This window comes from Asterias amurensis, chromosome 14, assembly GCF_032118995.1.
Source record: "Asterias amurensis chromosome 14, ASM3211899v1".
NCBI lineage: Eukaryota > Metazoa > Echinodermata > Asteroidea > Forcipulatida > Asteriidae > Asterias > Asterias amurensis.
The window spans coordinates 2,222,229-2,240,475 of record NC_092661.1 but is presented as its reverse complement, the minus strand read 5'-3'; the positions used below and the strand labels follow the sequence as shown (position 1 = coordinate 2,240,475).

The 18,247-nt window shown below is 35.3% G+C and overlaps 1 pseudogene; it reads right to left on the bottom strand.

Annotated features, from left to right (window-relative positions):
• Positions 1 to 1,304: 1,304 nt before the first annotated feature.
• On the bottom strand, positions 1,305 to 16,794 carry LOC139947209 (DNA-directed RNA polymerase I subunit RPA12-like; annotated as a pseudogene).
• Positions 16,795 to 18,247: the final 1,453 nt, after the last annotated feature.

The following is an 18,247-nucleotide window of genomic DNA, read 5'->3' as shown; positions in this document are numbered from 1 at the left end:
CTTCCACGATGATAAATTCACGGATGTTCATAGAGTCTTCTTCATCAGGTAAGTGATCCATCTGTTGATGCAAAAGAGGAAATGTGAGGGGGTTTCTAAGACAAGATTGTCTTGGCAATACATGCAGTCAAGTTAGTCATTGTCAGGTGATAATATAACCCAAGACAAATCAAAGAAGCGTACATTCTCGCTCAATGCAACTTACAAGTGAGGAAAATATTTACCCACATCGATGTTGGTGATGAATTCTAACGCTTTGCACTTAACGTTTTTTGTTTCTTCAATTCCGTCAATGCAAGTGGTAAGACTCGGAGTAAAATCGCAGGGCCCCTGGACTCTGTCCCATTGCCTGCATCGAAGGAGTCCAACCTGGGCTATGTACATGTCATGTATATGTGGAGACAATTTAAAGGCCCCTGAACATGCTGTCCTGAAATAATTTTCCCATTGCCTTATACTTTCTATATCCCCTCATTTGTATGAGCACTAATTTACATCCATACTCTAAATACAATTTTGTTCTTTTTCAGAGTTCGTGGAATCTGATGTTTCCCTTTCATCAAGTGTATGCCGCCTCTCCCTGCATCTTAGAAGCCTTTCCAGCCACAACAGCAGTCACTGAGGTACACAGCCTCAACCATTCTGTGAGGCAATCTGTAAATAATATTCTATTACTAGCTGTAGGGCCAGAATAATTTATACCAACACATTTGCCAAAATTTCTCTCATACGTTTTGTTCTCCTAAGACCCACATTATTTATGACTTCTTCTTTTTTGTGGGGGCTCCGAAGAATCAGTTAAATTTCCATTAAAAACTTTCATTTAGGTCAGCCCTAAGGATTAGTTTTAGGGAAAGTGGTAGTTTCCTTTTAACACCCCAAAAATTTGAATCTGAGGAAGGCTTCAGGCATAAAGCCTTTCTCATGCATCTGAAAGCACACAATTTCATGCGTGGAATATTGGGTTTTCTTTCATGATTTGTTTTCAACTTTGATGACCATTTAAGCCAAAACTTCCATTGGTTTGTTATTTATGCATTTATTGAGGCACACCAAGTGAGGAGACCGTTTTTTGATAATTACCAAAAGTATACCCAACCTTAATTATTCTAAAAGTTATTTTTAATTAATTCATCAACACCAAGAAGGCATCAGAGTTATAAGTTGTCAAAATATTAGGATTCATCAGAAAATAATGAGCAAACCAGACTAGATTGTTTATTTGAATTGTCAAGACTTTATTTGAACAAACTTTAAATGTCTTCAAAAGAAAGAAAACAAGAACACTCACTTAGTGCATCCACACTGTTAGACATTACCCCCACCCACCCCAACCTCAAGAACTTGATTATGACTATACTGTATGTTATGTTTCCTTAATGTTTTAATTAAAACAATTTTTGTTTTTGTGGGTGCTTTGGCACTCCTATTGCTTCCTTACTATTCATTTTGATAGTTGCTTAAATTGTTGGTTGGAAATATGCCAGTTGATGTACAATTACTTTTTGAAAACTTCATTGAAATTATTTCAAAATGTCTTTTTTTTTTTAATGCACTTGTCAAGTGCCACAATTCAAAAAGTGTATTTGTAAAATTAAATACAGCTTTCAATTCATACTTGTTTTAATTAAAAGTATTGAAAATGTGTATAGTTTCAAAATTCAACTTAAACCCACAAAATATTCGCGAAGAAATATCAGCTGGCAAATGACAACCATAGCTAAGAAATATAAATGATCAACCAAGGAAGAAATGTAACCTGTTTTATCCAAAAGGAGTCCACATGGCTAACAAAAAAAACTAGTCTCATGAATTAACTATTTGGTTTCTGCAAACTTGCAAAATATTTTTTGTGTGCTTTTTCTTCATCTTACAAGTACTCAGAATATTTTGAGAATCAAAGCGTTTTTTTTTGTTTTTTCAAACAAATCTAACTAAATTTGACTCCTTTATGGTTTACAGGTTGCATTTCTTACTTATAAAGAAGGTACAACATTGGTATTCATATACTGCATATAGAGTGCACAAATTTTGACACAAAAAACGTTATCTCAAACTTGCAGCGTTTTCATAACACATTTCTTTATTTATTGTTTAACTCAATACAGTTTTTACATGAAGTGGACATTTAGATGAATGTTTACTTGCATGCTTACCAAAATTGAAGGTAATGCATAAATTCCCGCAATAAACATGTAATTCAATTCACAATATTGCTATTTAGCGTAACTACCAATGTTGTATCTTCTGTAAAGGCCACATCTTATAGCTTGTTCTGTGACTTTATAATATCAATCTTGGAAAGTTTTTGAAGTCCACAAAGGGTCGAAAATTACTAAGTGTTTTTGTCAAAAAATGACTAAGTCCAAAAAAAGACTAAGTACAAACATTGACTATGAGTTTCTGCTCAAAAAATTACTAAGTACAAACAATGGCTAGTTTTTTGGTCGAAAAAATGACTAAGTCCACAATAGAACACCGAAAGTCAATAATTACTAAGTGTTTTTGTCGAAAAAATGACTAAGTCCAAAAAAGACTAAGTACAAACATTTACTATGAGTTTCTGTTCAAAAAATTACTAAGTACAAACAATGGCTAATTTTTTGGTCGAAAAAATGACTAAGTCCACAATAGAACACCGAAAGTCAATAATTACTAAGTGTTTTTGTCGAAGAAATGACTAAGTCCAAAAATGACTAAGTACAAACATTTACTATGAGTTTCTGTTCAAAAAATTACTAAGTACAAACAATGGCTAGTTTTTTGGTCAAAAAATGACTAAGTCCACAATGGGACTCCATTTTATTGTTATTTAAAGTCACAACAAGCTATAAGACGATACCTTTAATAAGGGGCTGTATTCCATTTTGATGTACCTAGCTATATAATCTAATGGTAATTTGAATTTGACGCCTTGTATAAGAGTCATGTGCAAATTTCTAGTTGATTATATTGTTGGTGTACATTGCTTTGGGATACAGTCTCTTCTGCACCCCTATAGGGGGCGCACTTGGTTGATCAATATTTTAATAATAGGGGGGGTAGGGCCAAACTTTTTACGGAGTTAATTTCGAACCGTACAACGGCACGAGAATTTTTTTTGGCTGACTTAGTCTATATAAAAAAGGCGTTTTTTTAGGGATTTTTTTGATTTTTTTAAGCACCACTGAACTGTAGAAGCAGCAGAGTTGTGCAAACGTGTGTGCCGATCAGTGTGGCCAACTACTATCGAGAAAGTGAAGCGACTTAATGATCTAAGTATTAATGGAAGGAAAGCATTTTATTAAGTTAAATCAAGTTAATGTTTCATTGATAGTCTGTTTTACCAATGTCCTGCCTTACATGATTGACAAACTAAAAAGATTGTTTTTTAAAAGTCCGAAGCCAAAAACAAACTAAAGATTTTTTTTTTCAAAGTCCAAAACAAAAGTCGGAAAGGATTCTGTTGCCCGTTAAAATGTTTGATGAATCTGTATCAAGTGTACCATCGGACGTCTCCCCCTGTTCGGGCAAACACGTCGCTAAGTTCTTGGAGTAAAGTTTCAAGTTCGAATTTTGGTTGAAGTGTAAAAGGACGCTTCCACTCCGTCACTGATTGAGTCCTGTACCATCAGAATAATGAAGACTTCAACCCAGATGATGATGCGCTGATCAGAGAAACAAGATTCCAACATGGCGGCTGAACTTGAAAAATTTTGTGAATTTTTGTGACAAGCACAAAAAAACAGAACAGCATACTCAGGAATGTATTGGTTTCACTTGCATTAGAAGTACTACAATTTTTTGGGATTTGTTAAAACATCGCAACATTTTAACAGTGTGTGTGATTACACGTTCAAATGAAGTCAAATTTCAAAGTCAAAAATGAGGTTATACACAAACATCAGATTTGCATCTTCGTTGCATGAGTATCATTACAGGAGATATTGTAGATGACATTGGGTTTATGGAGGATAACTAAACTGAGAAAAAAAACTCTTAAAAAAAACTAACCTATCTCTAAACAAATTCTAAACTAAAGTTTTATCAGTGACGATAAGATCCTAAGTACAACCAAGTTTCAAATCCTACAGAACTACAAGTTGCTAATGAAGTCCCAATAAAGTATTAAACATTTAGGATCAACAACTACTCCTACTGATTAACTTCATGTAAATCTGCAAACCAACAACTGCATGCTAATGATTTTCGCACCAATTTTAAATTACAATGTTTTTGCATAAAAATGGGTACGACGTCGATATCGGAAAACTAAGGTTTTATCAGTGACGATAAGATCCTAAGTACAACAAAGTTTCAAATCCTACGGAACTACAAATTGCTAATGAGGTCCCAATAAAGTATTGAACATCTAGGATCAACAACTACTCCTACTGATTAACTTCATGTAAATCTGCAAACCAACCACTGCATACTAATGATTTCGTACCAATTATAAACTACAATGTTTTTGCATAAAAATGAGTCTGACGTCGATGTCGGAAAATTAAGGTTTTATCAGTGACGATAAGATCGCTGATAACTTGGTGTATTTTCCATCTAGAAAGACACCTGTGATTCTGCAAACAGTGCATGACTAAAGTAACAAAGTGATGTCTTATTTAGATTACCTATTCCTGCTGTGTCTTTTTGGCATAATATTCATAAAAAAATCAATCTAACAAGCAAATTGAGAAATAACTAATTTAGTTATTTGTTTAATAATTCTACACTAATACTGGACTAGTGTTTATGCTTCGTATAACTACCTAGCCATGTGACAAATTACTATGTTTGTTCCGAGGTTTAACTGAATAAGTCTACACTAATACTGCTAATCTGCTAATAAGCACCTAGTTTGATTCAAATTACACTACGCTGTTGTACATGTTGAGATGTTCTCTACAGGTAACACATCTTAAACTCTTTTTAGAACCTGTCAAATTATTAATGACCAAGTGTCTTTGTCACGTTAACAGCCTAAATAACTAGAGAAACAAGATTCAAACATTGCGGCTGAACACATTTTGTGAGTGTCTGTAAACCGCCTGAGTGTCGTCACCATGTTCAGCTGGAAAAGGGTTAACCAGTTATAAAACTGTTCACAATTATCAATAATTAATACCCTGAAGGATTTTAAACACCTACTGCAGCAAAATTACTATGTTTATGAAAAATGTATACAAATCATGCACACCACAGTGGCAGTATTTGTTAAAAAAGCAATGTCTATTGGTCAACATCATTTGTAAATCATTTCTTCAACTGATTGTCGTTAAAATACCTACTGTAGAATCTGTCATAAAGCTGACCACTCAAAACCTACAATGAACAACCTAGTTAATTGGTCACTGAAATAGACCAATAGTTAACGTCATAGACTGAATATTGTCAACCAGTTCAACAGGGGTTTTAACTAAATCTAAAATCTAAACACTATTCTAACTGACGAAGGAGTGTACAAAATGTACGTACAACCTACTGTGGCTTAGAATGAACCGGTCACAAGTACCTAATGCACAACGGCATCTATCTAAGCAACGATGTTTCTTCTATAAAGGACCCTGTTAACTTCCTACACAATCCAAATGTCATCTTTGATATCTCCTTTTGATACAGTTCAAACTTCTTAACACAAGTGAAACCAATGTAAAAGCCTGAGTACCTGATTGAAACGTGAATAGCCATGTTCAGAATCTCGTTTCTCCGACCCTCACACCAACATCCGGGTAGAAGTCTCCATCATCCGTCAAGTTCAGAGGCTCCCTCAGATCAGAAGAGGATGTCCAGTGTAGAGAAGTTGCTCAAAAAGTAGACCCGTTTACACAGGAACAGTATAGAGAGACGGGTACCAACTTAGGATAACAAAATGATCAGGTAAAAAATGTGCAAAAAAGTGCAATGGTCCTCAGTCCTTGACACTTTTGATACAGGCCCCCAAAGACTTCAATAGGCAACCAAATCCTTTCTTTCTTAGGTTTCGTTTTTTGTCGGAGATCGAGAAAGTTGAAATAGTTTGTCAATCATGTAAGGTAGGACACCGGTAAGACAGACTACCAGCGCCACATTAACAAGATTTCACTTAATAAAATGCTTACCCAACCATTAACTCTTGGATCATTAGGTCGTCACACTTTCCAGATAGTAGTTGGCCACACCGACAGGCACACACGTTTGCACAACTCTGCTGCTTCTACAGTTCAGTGGTGCTTTCTACAGCATTTAATGAATGGTAACCAATTAATTTACAACACAATATTTCAAATTATAAAAACAGCCAAGTGCAACATTTACAAACCTTGAGTTGAAATAAAGTTATCTCTGAAATTAGATTTTTTTTGTATCAGCTGATGCAAAAAAAAACTCAATAAAATTAAGAACTGTTAGTTATTACTGTCGCAGCAATGCAAAGAAGGAAAAAACAACATTTTCAAATGAAGTTTGTGACTGTTTCGTAAAAAAATAAATTGTACTTTTTAATCAATTTTATTTTGAATTTGGACAGGTGTGCACCACACTCATCCAAACATGTCATGCCTAAAATGAATAAATTTTGTTAAATTGATGACGTACTTGTATTTAATTTTGAGTTTGGACAGGTGTGCATCACACTTATCCAAACATGTCGTGCCAAAAAGGAATAAATTTAGTTAAAATGATGACGTACTTGTATGTCATGAAGATTGGTCCCAAGAATACAACTTTAGGATGTGTTCCGCTTGCATTAATTGTATTGAGTGCAAAGTTGTACTTGGCTTCACAATCATCAAAGTATCAATATAGAACCAGAGACACTCCCACAATTTGAGTCACATGCAAATCTTACAGAAAGTTTTGTTTTCCTAAACAGGAAAACAAAAATTTCTGTAAAATTTGCTAAGATATTCCAACTCTGGGAAAAATCAAGAGAAGAAGAGTTTTTAAAGTGAGCAAAGTTTTAGAAGTAGTAGCGGGAAAAAAATTTGCCAAGAGAGTAAAAAAAAAATTTGAATTTTGTATTTTGGGAAGTAAAGTTAGCGCGTTCTATATGAAAAGTATGCATTTTGTATGAACTCATTTCGTGGGAATGTCTCAATAAGATAATTTATGTAAAATACACAAATATTTTGCACTTGTGACCCAAATTACCAAAAAGGACAAATCTTTTCGCATTGTCGTATTTCTCGTCCCAAAATTAAGTTGAAAGCCAAAATTAAGAATAGCTTTGACAGTAATTTAATTTGCGCGTGTGGCCAACAAAAAGAATGATAAGCAAAATGTTTCACGTAATGATTTGTCTTCTTTTTGTGAAGTTGGATCACAGATGCAGTCAAATGCACAATCATGAATAAATCCAGGCCTGATACTTCATGGGGGCAACAAAGGCGATAGCCTCGATGCCCCTGGTCATTGCCCTGGTGCCCTTGAAATGATCCAGTACAGATATACAATTTCCTCATAGGGTGCGTTTTACCAAGGAGGAAATGCTATGGTGCCCTTGCCTTTTCAAAAGAAAGCATGCAGGCCTGTTAGTCTATAGAAACAATTCACAACACATGATTCAAGATTTATCACTGTGTTATTGCAACAAACACCCCAGGTGGGAAGGGGGGGGGGGCAGAAGTTAAATGGCAAGTGGCCATTTCTGACATACAACCGCAAAGGTTTACAGTAACCTTACCCCACAGAGGAAGGGTCAGAGGTAACAGGGCAGGTGGATTAATAGAAAGTACCAGTCATTTCCCCCAGGTAGGAAGGGGAAAAGGTCATGTATGAACATATGAACCTAAGTTTGCTGCGACACAATCCCTAACAGAAAGGGATGAAAGTCACGTGTGATGGTAGTGGTACAACAGTAAGCCACTAATGTAAAACTTTACTAAGTTTGCTGTGACCCAATCCCTAGCAGAAAGGGAGGAAAGTCACGTGTGATGGTAGTGGTACAACAGTAATCCACTTAACTAAAACTTTACTAAGTTTGCTGTGACCCAATCCCTAGCAGAAAGGGATGAAAGTCACGTGTGATGGTAGTGGTACAACAGTAAGCCACTAAACTAAAACCAGGCAAGGACCAGTGGCAATGGCCTCCGTAATGCATCAGGCGTTTCGTAGTAACAGTATCAAGGATGACTTTTGTCCAATGACCAACTCTCAGGAAAAAGGGAGTTTTAGTCTTGTCATGACCCATAAGTTACAAAGTATGCCATAATCCTAAACAGAGCTAGAAGGCTTTTATCATAAAAGGTTTGCACTCAAGTTTCTTGTTCGTTCTTTCAATCGATCAACCCACCCCAGGGGTTAGGGGAGGATCGATCAATAACAACAATTCACGACGGTTAACAATTCAATTTCAGATACTAATTTTTTCAAAACAAGCTATAAAGCACGAGTTATCGCAAACTAATGTGAGCAACACTGACAGTTTAAAAACACCTTTACCACAGTTCAGCCATTTTGTCTGGTTCCCGTGTACCGATCAAAACCCGCTCGAAATGCTCAAAGTTTAACAAAAAGGAACCAGACTAAATTTTGTTGTCAAGCCTCATTTTGTTTCTTGAGACAATCTTGATGGCACTGTCAGTGATAAAGGATCCTTATCTTATTTAAGTACCCATACTGGGATGGATGCTCGGCCTCCTCATCAGTAAGACATCTCTCTGGCATCAGGTGGTCGTCGTTGTCTTCGTCGTTGTCAGAAGTGATTTCATCTCCTTGTTCCAGTGAGCTCTTGCCTTGAGTTCCTCTCAGTGTAGACCGAACCGAAGATGTTGATTCTCTTCAGGAGTACTCAATCTCTTGATGCCTGTAAATCAGAAATAGCAAAAAAAAATCAAAAATTACTTTTACATAAAAAATGAACCTTTGACCCTAACCATCCTGGGGGCAATTTCACAAGTGGTTTGAAAGATGAAATAAAGCAGTGAAAGTTTCAGCAAAATAAGTTTATTGGTTCTACTTGCTTAGAAAACAGCAAGAAGCAAAACCCTGTCACAGTAGCGATGAATCCGTCCAAGGTAAAGATTTTGATACATCAACAAACTATGTAAAAATAATAGGCCAGGGATTGTCTTACAGACTGTCACTGATTTTTGCTCCTCTGTTTTCACAGGTAAAATATAAAACCTCTGAAGTAAAACGAACCTATTTATATATCAAAATGTTTGGAGAAGTTTCCTGTTATTTTTCAAAATTTACCAAATTTCAACTTTCAATTTGAAGTGGTGCAATTTTCAATCAAACACAGTTAAAAAAATCGGCCAGGGGTTTCCTTACGGGTGGCGAACCCTTTGTCACTGAATTTTTGCTCTTCTGTTTTCAGAGTTCAAAATATAAAACCAAATAGTTGGGGGCTTGTTTTCAAACTTATAAATCACCTTATATGAAGTAGCACATTTTTCAATGAAAACACCAGTCAAAAAGTCGGCCTCATCAGTAAGACATCTCTGTGGCATCAGGTCGTCATCATTGTCGTCGTCGCCGGTGGTGATTTCATCTCCTTGTTCCAGTGAGCTCTTGTCTTGAGATCTATAAGTGTAGACTGATCCGAAGATGTTGATTCTCTTCAGGAGTACTCAATCTCTTGATGCCTGTAAATATAAACAAATATTAAAAAAAATACTTTTACATAAAAAATGAACCTTTGACTCTAACTATCTTAGGGTGGATTTCACAAATGGTTAGAAAGATGAAATAAAACAGTGAACGTTTCAGCAAAATAGGTTAATTGGTTCTACTTGCTTAGAAAACAGAAAGAAGCAAACCCTGTCACAGTAGCGATGAATCCATCCAAGATAAAGATTTTGATACATCAACAAACTATGTTTGCTTTTTTCCCCAAACATTTAAAAATAATTGGCATGGGATTTCCTTTCACAGGTAAAATAGAAACCTCTGAAATAAAACAAACCTATTTGTATATCAAAATATCTTGAGAGGTTTCCTGTTATTTTTCAAAATTTACCATATGTCAACTTTCAATTCGAAGTGGCGCAATTTTCAATCAAACACAGTTTAAAAATCGGCCAGGGGTTTCCTTACGGGTGGCGAACCCTTTGTCACTGAATTTTGCTCTTCTGTTTTCAGAGTTCAAAATATAAAACCAAATAGTTGGGGGCTTGTTTTTCAAAACTTATAAATCACCTTATATGAAGTGGCACATTTTTCAATGAATACACCAGTCAAAAAAATCGGCCTTCTCATCAGTAAGACATCTCTGTGGCATTAGGTCGTCATCAATGTCGTCGTCACCGGTGGTGATTTCATCTCCTTGTTCCAGCGAGCTCTTGTCTTGAGATCTATAAGTGTAGACCGATCCGAAGATGTTGATTCTCTTCAGGAGTACTCAATCTCTTGATGCCTGTAAATATAAAAAAAATATATAAAAAAATTACTTTTACGTTAAAAAATGAACGTTTGACCCTAACCATCCTGGGGTCAATTTCACAAATGGATAGAAAGATGAAATAAAACAGTAAAAGTTGCAGAAAAAAAAGGGTAATTGGTTCTACTTGCTACGAAAACAGAAAGAAGCAAAACCCTGTCACAGTAGCGATGAATCCATCCAAGGTAAAGATTTCGATACATCAACAAACTATGTTTGCTTTTGTCCTAAACATTTAAAAATAATTGGAATGGGATTTCCTTAGAGACTATCACCGATTTTTTCTCTGTTTTCACAGGTAAAATATAAAACCTCTGAAGTAAACAAACCTATTTGTATATCAAAATATTTGGAGAAGTTTCCTGTTAATTTTCAAAATTTACCAAATGTCGACTTTCAATTTGAAGTGGCGCAATTTTCAGTCAAACACAGTTAAAAAATCGGCCAGGGGTTTCCTTACGGGTGGCGAACCCTTTGTCACTGAATTTCTGCTCTTCTGTTTTCAGAGTTCAAAATATAAAACCAAATAGTTGGGGGCTTGTTTTTCAAAACTTATAAATCACCTTATATGAAGTGGCACATTTTTCAATGAATACACCAGTCAAAAAATCTGCCTTCTCATCAGTAAGACATCTCTGTGACATCAGCTCGTCATCGTTGTCGTCGTCGTCGGTGGTGATTTCATCTCCTTGTTCCAGTGGGCTCTTGTCTTGAGATCTATAAGTATAGACTGATCCGAAGATGTTGAATCTCTTCAGGAGTACTCAATCTCTTGATGCCTGTAAATATAAACAAATATTAAAAAAAATTACTTTTACATAAAAAATGAACCTTTGACTCTAACTATCCTAGGGTGGATTTCACAAATGGTTAGAAAGATGAAATAAAACAGTGAACGTTTCAGCAAAATAGGTTAATTGGTTCTACTTGCTTAGAAAACAGAAAGAAGCAAACCCTGTCACAGTAGCGATGAATCCATCCAAGATAAAGATTTTGATACATCAACAAACTATGTTTGCTTTTTTCCCAAACATTTAAAAATAATTGGCATGGGATTTCCTTTCACAGGTAAAATAGAAACCTCTGAAATAAAACAAACCTATTTGTATATCAAAATATTTTGAGAGGTTTCCTGTTATTTTTCAAAATTTACCATATGTCAACTTTCAATTCAAAGTGGCGCAATTTTCAATCAAACACAGTTTAAAAATCGGCCAGGGGTTTCCTTACGGGTGGCGAACCCTTTGTCACTGAATTTTTGCTCTTCTGTTTTCAGAGTTCAAAATATAAAACCAAATAGTTGGGGGCTTGTTTTTCAAAACTTATAAATCACCTTATATGAAGTGGCACATTTTTCAATGAACACATCAGTCAAAAAATTTGCCTCCTCATCAGAAAGACATCTCTCTGGCATCGGGTCGTCATCGTTGTCGTCGTCGCCGGTGGTGATTTCATCTCCTTGTTCCAGTGACCTCTTGCCTTGAGTTCCTCTCAGTGTAGACCGATCCGAAGATGTTGATTCTCTTCAGGAGTACTCAATCTCTTGATGCCTGTAAATAAAATAAATAAAAAATAAAAAATTACTTTTACATTTAAAATGGACCATTGAACCTAACCATCCTGGGGTCGATTTCACAAAGAGTTTGGACTGGTATAACCTAAGGCTTGTCCTAAGTTAGACGAGTAACTTGTCCTAACAAGATAAGACTAGTTCTAACTTAGGGCTAGTCCTAAGTTAGACAAGTAAATTGTCCCAACAAGATAAGACTAGTCTTTAATCTTTGTAAAATCCACTGCAGATCCGTTGCAAGATCCAATAATAAACGTATTTATAACGGCCTTTTCCAAAGGATAGAACGCGCCAAATATTTTTCACTGCAAGGCGAGTGGGACGAAAATTTTGAAATTATGAGACCTAATCCTTAGACCACCATGTAATGGTTTACATGGTGCTACGGCGCATACAGCAGCCACAGCCAGGAACACCGGGGCGAACCCCTTCTCTTTTTCGATAAGTGCATGCACTGCATTCTTTTACATGGGACCAACGGCTTTACGTCCAATCCGAGGGGCGAAGCAATGGTTAAGTGTCTTGCTTAAGGACACAAGTGTCAAGGCTGGGGATTCGAACCCACACTCTTCTGATCAGAAACACCAGAGTTTGAAGTTAATGCTCTTAAACGCTCGGCCATGAAACTTCCACCGACGATTTACATACATGTCATATGAACAGTGAATTTCTGCTTGTACTAACTTTTATATAGCACTGAAATCCGTCATTCAGTGACGCTCGTGGCTCTGCAACAGTGTTACCCGTTCATCAAACCAACTCAGCTCCCCCGAGAATAAACTGCCTGTGCAGCCAAATATGTAGTGACCACGCTAAATAAATCTATAATAAATCTATGGAAACTGCCTAAAAGGGTCTACAGCCCTAAAGCCCGGTTCATACTTCCTGCGAATGCGAAGCAAATTTTGTTGTCATGAACTCGCAATTAATAACTCGCAACAGTCGAACTGTGTTCAACCCCTTCGAAACATGCGCTAAGAAAACAGGGCTGTGTAGCCAAAATTCACTTTGCATTTGCAGGAAGTATGAACCAAGTATGAATTAAGAAGTGATTAACTTACTTGCATAATGGGCAGAAATAGATGACGGTTTGTCCTTCATCAGCTGATCACGTTTGCCTGGTGTGGAAATGAAGCCCATCGTGACAGCACTTGGCACATGGCTTGTCAATCTGAAACCAGACCAGATACAAAAATGCAGTTAAGAAGTGATGAAAAATAACCAAGCATTGAAAAAGTAAATCTGATAATACGCCTAAAAGGTAAGGCCATAAGTTGTTTTTTATGTCAATGATTAATTGACAAAACAAAGAAAGATAAAATAAAACAGTGAAAGTTTCAGCAAAATATGTCTACTAGTTCTACTTGCTGAGAAAACAGAAAAAGCAAAACCCTGTCACAGTAGCGATGAATCCATCCGAGGTAAGGATTTTGATACATCAACAAATAATGTTTGCTTTTTTTCCCCAAACATTTGAAAGAAATTGGCCAGGGGCTTCCTTACAGGCGCGAACCCTTTGTAACTGATTTTTGTTGTTTTCACAGGTAAAATATAAAACCGCTGAAATAAAACGTCCACATTTTTGGGGGGGTTTCTGTTATTTTTGAAATTTGAAGTGGCGCAATTTTCAATCAAACACTGTAAAAAAAATTGACCAGGGGTTTCCTTACGGGTGGCGAACCCTTTGTAACTGATTTTTGCTGTTTTCACAGGTAAAATATAAAACCGCTGAAATAAAACGTCCACATTTTTGGGGGGGTTTCTGTTATTTTTGAAATTTGAAGTGGCGCAATTTTCAATCAAACACTGTAAAAAAAATTGACCAGGGGTTTCCTTACGGGTGGCGAACCCTTTGTCACTGATTTTTGCTCCTTCTGTTCACAGGTAAAATATAAAACCTCTGAAATAAAACAAACCTATTTGTACATTAAAATATTTGAGGGGTTTACGTTATTTTTCAAATTAATTTGAAGTGGCGCAATTTTCAATCAAACACTGTTAAAAAAATTGGCCAGGGGTCTCCCATGGTCACTGAGTTTTTGCTCTTCTGTTTCCAGTGTTAAAAATATAAAACCAAATGTTTGGGGGCTTGTTTTTCGAAACTTACCAAATGATAAATCACCCAATATGAAGTGGCGCATTTTTTTTCAATTAACAGTTAAAAAATTGGCCTGGGGTTTCCCTACGGATGGCAAACCCATATCACTGAATTTTGCTTACATGTCTTAAGAGGTAAACATGAAACAGTGGTAGAATTTTTTTCAACTAAACAGTTAGAAAATTGGCCAGAGGTTATCCTACGGGTGGCGAACCCATATCACTGAATTTTGCTCTGCTTAAAAATTAAATATAACCCTCTGAAATAAAACAAAACTACTTTTAACCAAATATTTTTGGGGAGGGTAATTTTCAAAAAATTACCAAAAGATTAAAAAAAATCGCCTTTTAAAATAAAGTGGTAAATTTTTCAAATAAACACAGTTAGAAAATTGGCCAGAGGTTTCCCTACGGGTGGCGAACCCATTGTCAGTAAATTTTGCTGTTTTCAGAGGGATAAAACCTCTGAAACAAAATAAAGAGTACAAACAAAGAACTTTGGGGGTTGCTTTTTTTTACAAAATTTACCAAATGATAAACCACCTTTTATTTAAAACAAAGTCCTGCATTTTTCTTTCAAACAATTTCATAATTGACCAGAGTTTACCCACAGGTTGCAACTTGGGTGGCAAACCCTTTACACTGATTTGTTTTTGTTTCTTTCCTTAAATAAAATGGTGAACCTAAATATTTTTGGGGTAATGTTCTTCATAAGAAACCATATGAAATAAATCACTTAATAAGTTAAATCTATTTTGCATCTTTTTTCATGAACCAATTTTTAAAATGGCCGGAGATTTCCATGTGGGTGCTCCGTGAACACTTTTCCAAAATTGTACATCTGTTTTTTTTAATTCAGAGTTAAATATAAATGATAAAACCTCTGAAAGAAAAAAATTTAAACAAAATGTTTTGGAGGTATAAAATGAAACATGTTTAATGTCTGGGTTTCTCATAAATAGGAAGGAGGAGGGGCTTTTTTTTTCCTTTTTTTCAAGATGGCTGCCATTCTTTTTTAATGTCAAATATACATTGTTTTTTATTGCTGAAACAGACAATACATTTATAAATGAAACATTTTGGTTGGGACATTCACACAAGAAATTCAGAATTTTTTTTTTTTTTTTAGCTGAGATCGTTTAAAATAACCCTTAAAAAATAATAATAATAATAATAAAGATGTGCATAAAAAAAATTAAATAAAAAATAAAATAAAAAAGGAGGCGGCCTATAAAGGAAGTGGGCGAGGATGCTAAACATGTTTCTTTTTTACTTGGCCTGAACAGCAAGATATAAACCTAAACAATTTGGATATTTCCTAAGATAAAACTCCAGTGTTTCACTCACCAGTGGTCCTAGGTCTTTCTGGCTGACGACCTCGTGACGACCTTCAACATTCTTGCCAGAGTTGAGACGCAGGTATGAATGATAGACCACACCATGTAACGCAGCTGTAATGAGAAGGAAGGCAATAAGTGACTTTTCATTCATTCAAAAAAATGCTGTCTGTGCTAATGATAGTACTTGTCTTTAAAAAAGGCGAGTTTTGATTAATTTACCTTTATAAAAATAGCTAGTTCTTAGCCTAGTTTTCATTGTTTTTCACCCCAAAATGTTAGAATGTTGATAACATTTCCTTTGTTATGGTAAAAGAAATAGTTTTATTGTGTTCTTTGATAGTTTGTTTCGATTTGAGTAAAAACCTAGCTTGCAGGAAAGGAAACATAAATTAATATAAAATAATAAAAAATAATTTAAAAAAATTGCGGTCACCACTGATACAAAGAACAAAATTCACTGATAATATTAATAAACACAACTTTACACAAGTGTTACATTTTGTGGAAAATCTGTGAAAGGAATGTAATTTTAACTTTAAAAAAAAAAACGTGTTGGTGATCGATTTTGTAATCACGCGAGTCCGGCAACAGCGCAGCAGGTTGCAAAGCACAAACCATGCCTCATCAAGATTTAAAAATCTGAAACATTCTTTTCCAAAAACGACAAGTCAGACAGTCAATGGGGATAACTTTCCGTATGGTGCCATCACTTTTTTACTCATTTTTACAAATAGGGATATCTCATTGAGGTAAATTCGATACTATATTATTTCATATCAAATAAAAAAGTGGTTGTGCCAAGGGTATTTCTTTTATTTTTTTTTACCACAACTAAAAAAGATTTTGAATTTATTTATATACAATACATTAATTTTTTTATAAATTATAATAACCTGACCAAACAACAGCGGATGATCCACCAGGATGCAATCATTACAAAGGATGATATAAAAGGCAATCGTTAATCCTACAGACAGGCTTAGTAGTAGTAGGCCGATATAATGTAAATTACAAAATTAATATTGAAAACTTAAGTTTACTAAAAAAAATATTTTCTTTTATACTAAAAAAAATATTCATTTTTGTTTTGTTTTAAAACTATAAATTATCACAGTCATTAAGCTGAATCTGCATTAATGTATTTAATATTCAAAGTCTGAGTGTGGCGATCATGCATCAGCCTCCTCCCCTACCGCCTCCTTGGCCACGTCCCGACCCCGCCTACCCCTTTTATAAATAACGCACAAGTCAAGGGGGCTATCACACACAATTTTACAAGCTCCGGTTTCCACAATAAATATATATATTCCAAACTTACTTTTTGCATCTACTTTGTGAGGACATGTCTTGCATTTCATAACTACCGTTCTTTTTTCAAGAAACGGTAAAATGGAGCCAAATTGCGAGCAAAATTCTCTCGAAGAAGCGTCTCACTCCTCTCCGTCCATGTTTTAGAGAAATTCTAATCCCGCGTGCGTTTCTGAATGGGACGCAAGTGATTTATCAAGCCTGACTTCACCCATACGTTCAGCGTTGAATTTGGTTTAGGGTATCTGACTAGGTATTAAAATAGGAATCGCGCCCTCTGTTGGTGGATTGTAGAGTCTCCCGCGCAAAGTTAATTGAGTTGGAATCAGTATTAATAGATCCACCTGCTGAGTGATTTTGATTAATTCTGGTTAAAGATACAAATATAAACAGTAAAATTAAACAAACATTATCCCAAATACGAACCACACCACATCACGATCTAAGAAAGAAATCCCTTCCCACTACTAAATAAAAATCGCTTTCAATTTTGTGTAAAATAATCCCTAAAACATTACAAAAGTTGTCTCTCACAAAATTAATGCAAAAAACAAAGAAATAATATTATTATATGATTCAAAAGTTCAAATGCTTTACTTTTTTAGAAAACAGTAAAACAATTTCAATTCACAAGTAAACTTTACAAGCAAAATTTGCAAAAAATTCAAGCAAAATTATAGCCTTATAGATTTATTTTTCAAGCAAAATTTGAAAGGTTTACAAGGCTAGTCTTGTAGACTTTTTCAAGCACAATATGACAAGTTCAGGCAATATATAGCCTTATAGATTTTTTTCAAGCAAAATCAGACAAATTTTTTCGAGCAAAATTTGACAGGTTCACAAGCTGCCTTGTAGACTTTTTCAAGCAAAAAGTTCACAAGGCTATAATTATAGATTTCTTTCAAGCAAAACTTATTTGACATGTTCACAAGGCCTTGCAAACTTTTTCAAGCAAAATTTGACAAGTTCACAAGACTATAATAGCCTTGCAAACTTTTTCAAGCAAAATTTGACAAGTTCACAAGGTTTTTTTCTCTTTTTTTTCAAGCAAAATTTGAGAAGTTCACAACATAGATTTTGTTCAAGCAAAATTTGACAAGTTCACAAAGACTATAGCCATGCAAACTTTTTCAAGCAATATTTGACAAGTTCACAAGGCTTTATACAGCCTTGTAGACTTTTTCAGGCAAAATTTGACAAGTTCACAAGGCTTTTAAAAGCACAATTTGGCAAGTTCAAAAGTTTGCAAACTTTTTCAAGCAAAATTTGACAAGTTCAATTGCAAGTTTGCAAATAGCCTTGTAGACATTTCCAAGCAAAATTTGACAAGTTCACAAGGCCTTATAGATTTTTTTCAAGCCAAATTTACAAGTTCACAAGGCTTAATGTGAACTTGTCAAATTCTGCTTGAAAAAGTCTACAAGGCTATATAGCCTTGTGAACTTGTCAAACAGTGTTTTGAGTCAAAAACAAACTTGCCAAAATAATCTTGAGAAAACGATTTAAAAGGAGGACTGTGCTCTGCTCTTAAGCATTTCGGTTATATATCACCAGCAGTAGGCGTGTGGGTCAAGCTCACTGGTCTTGGGGAAG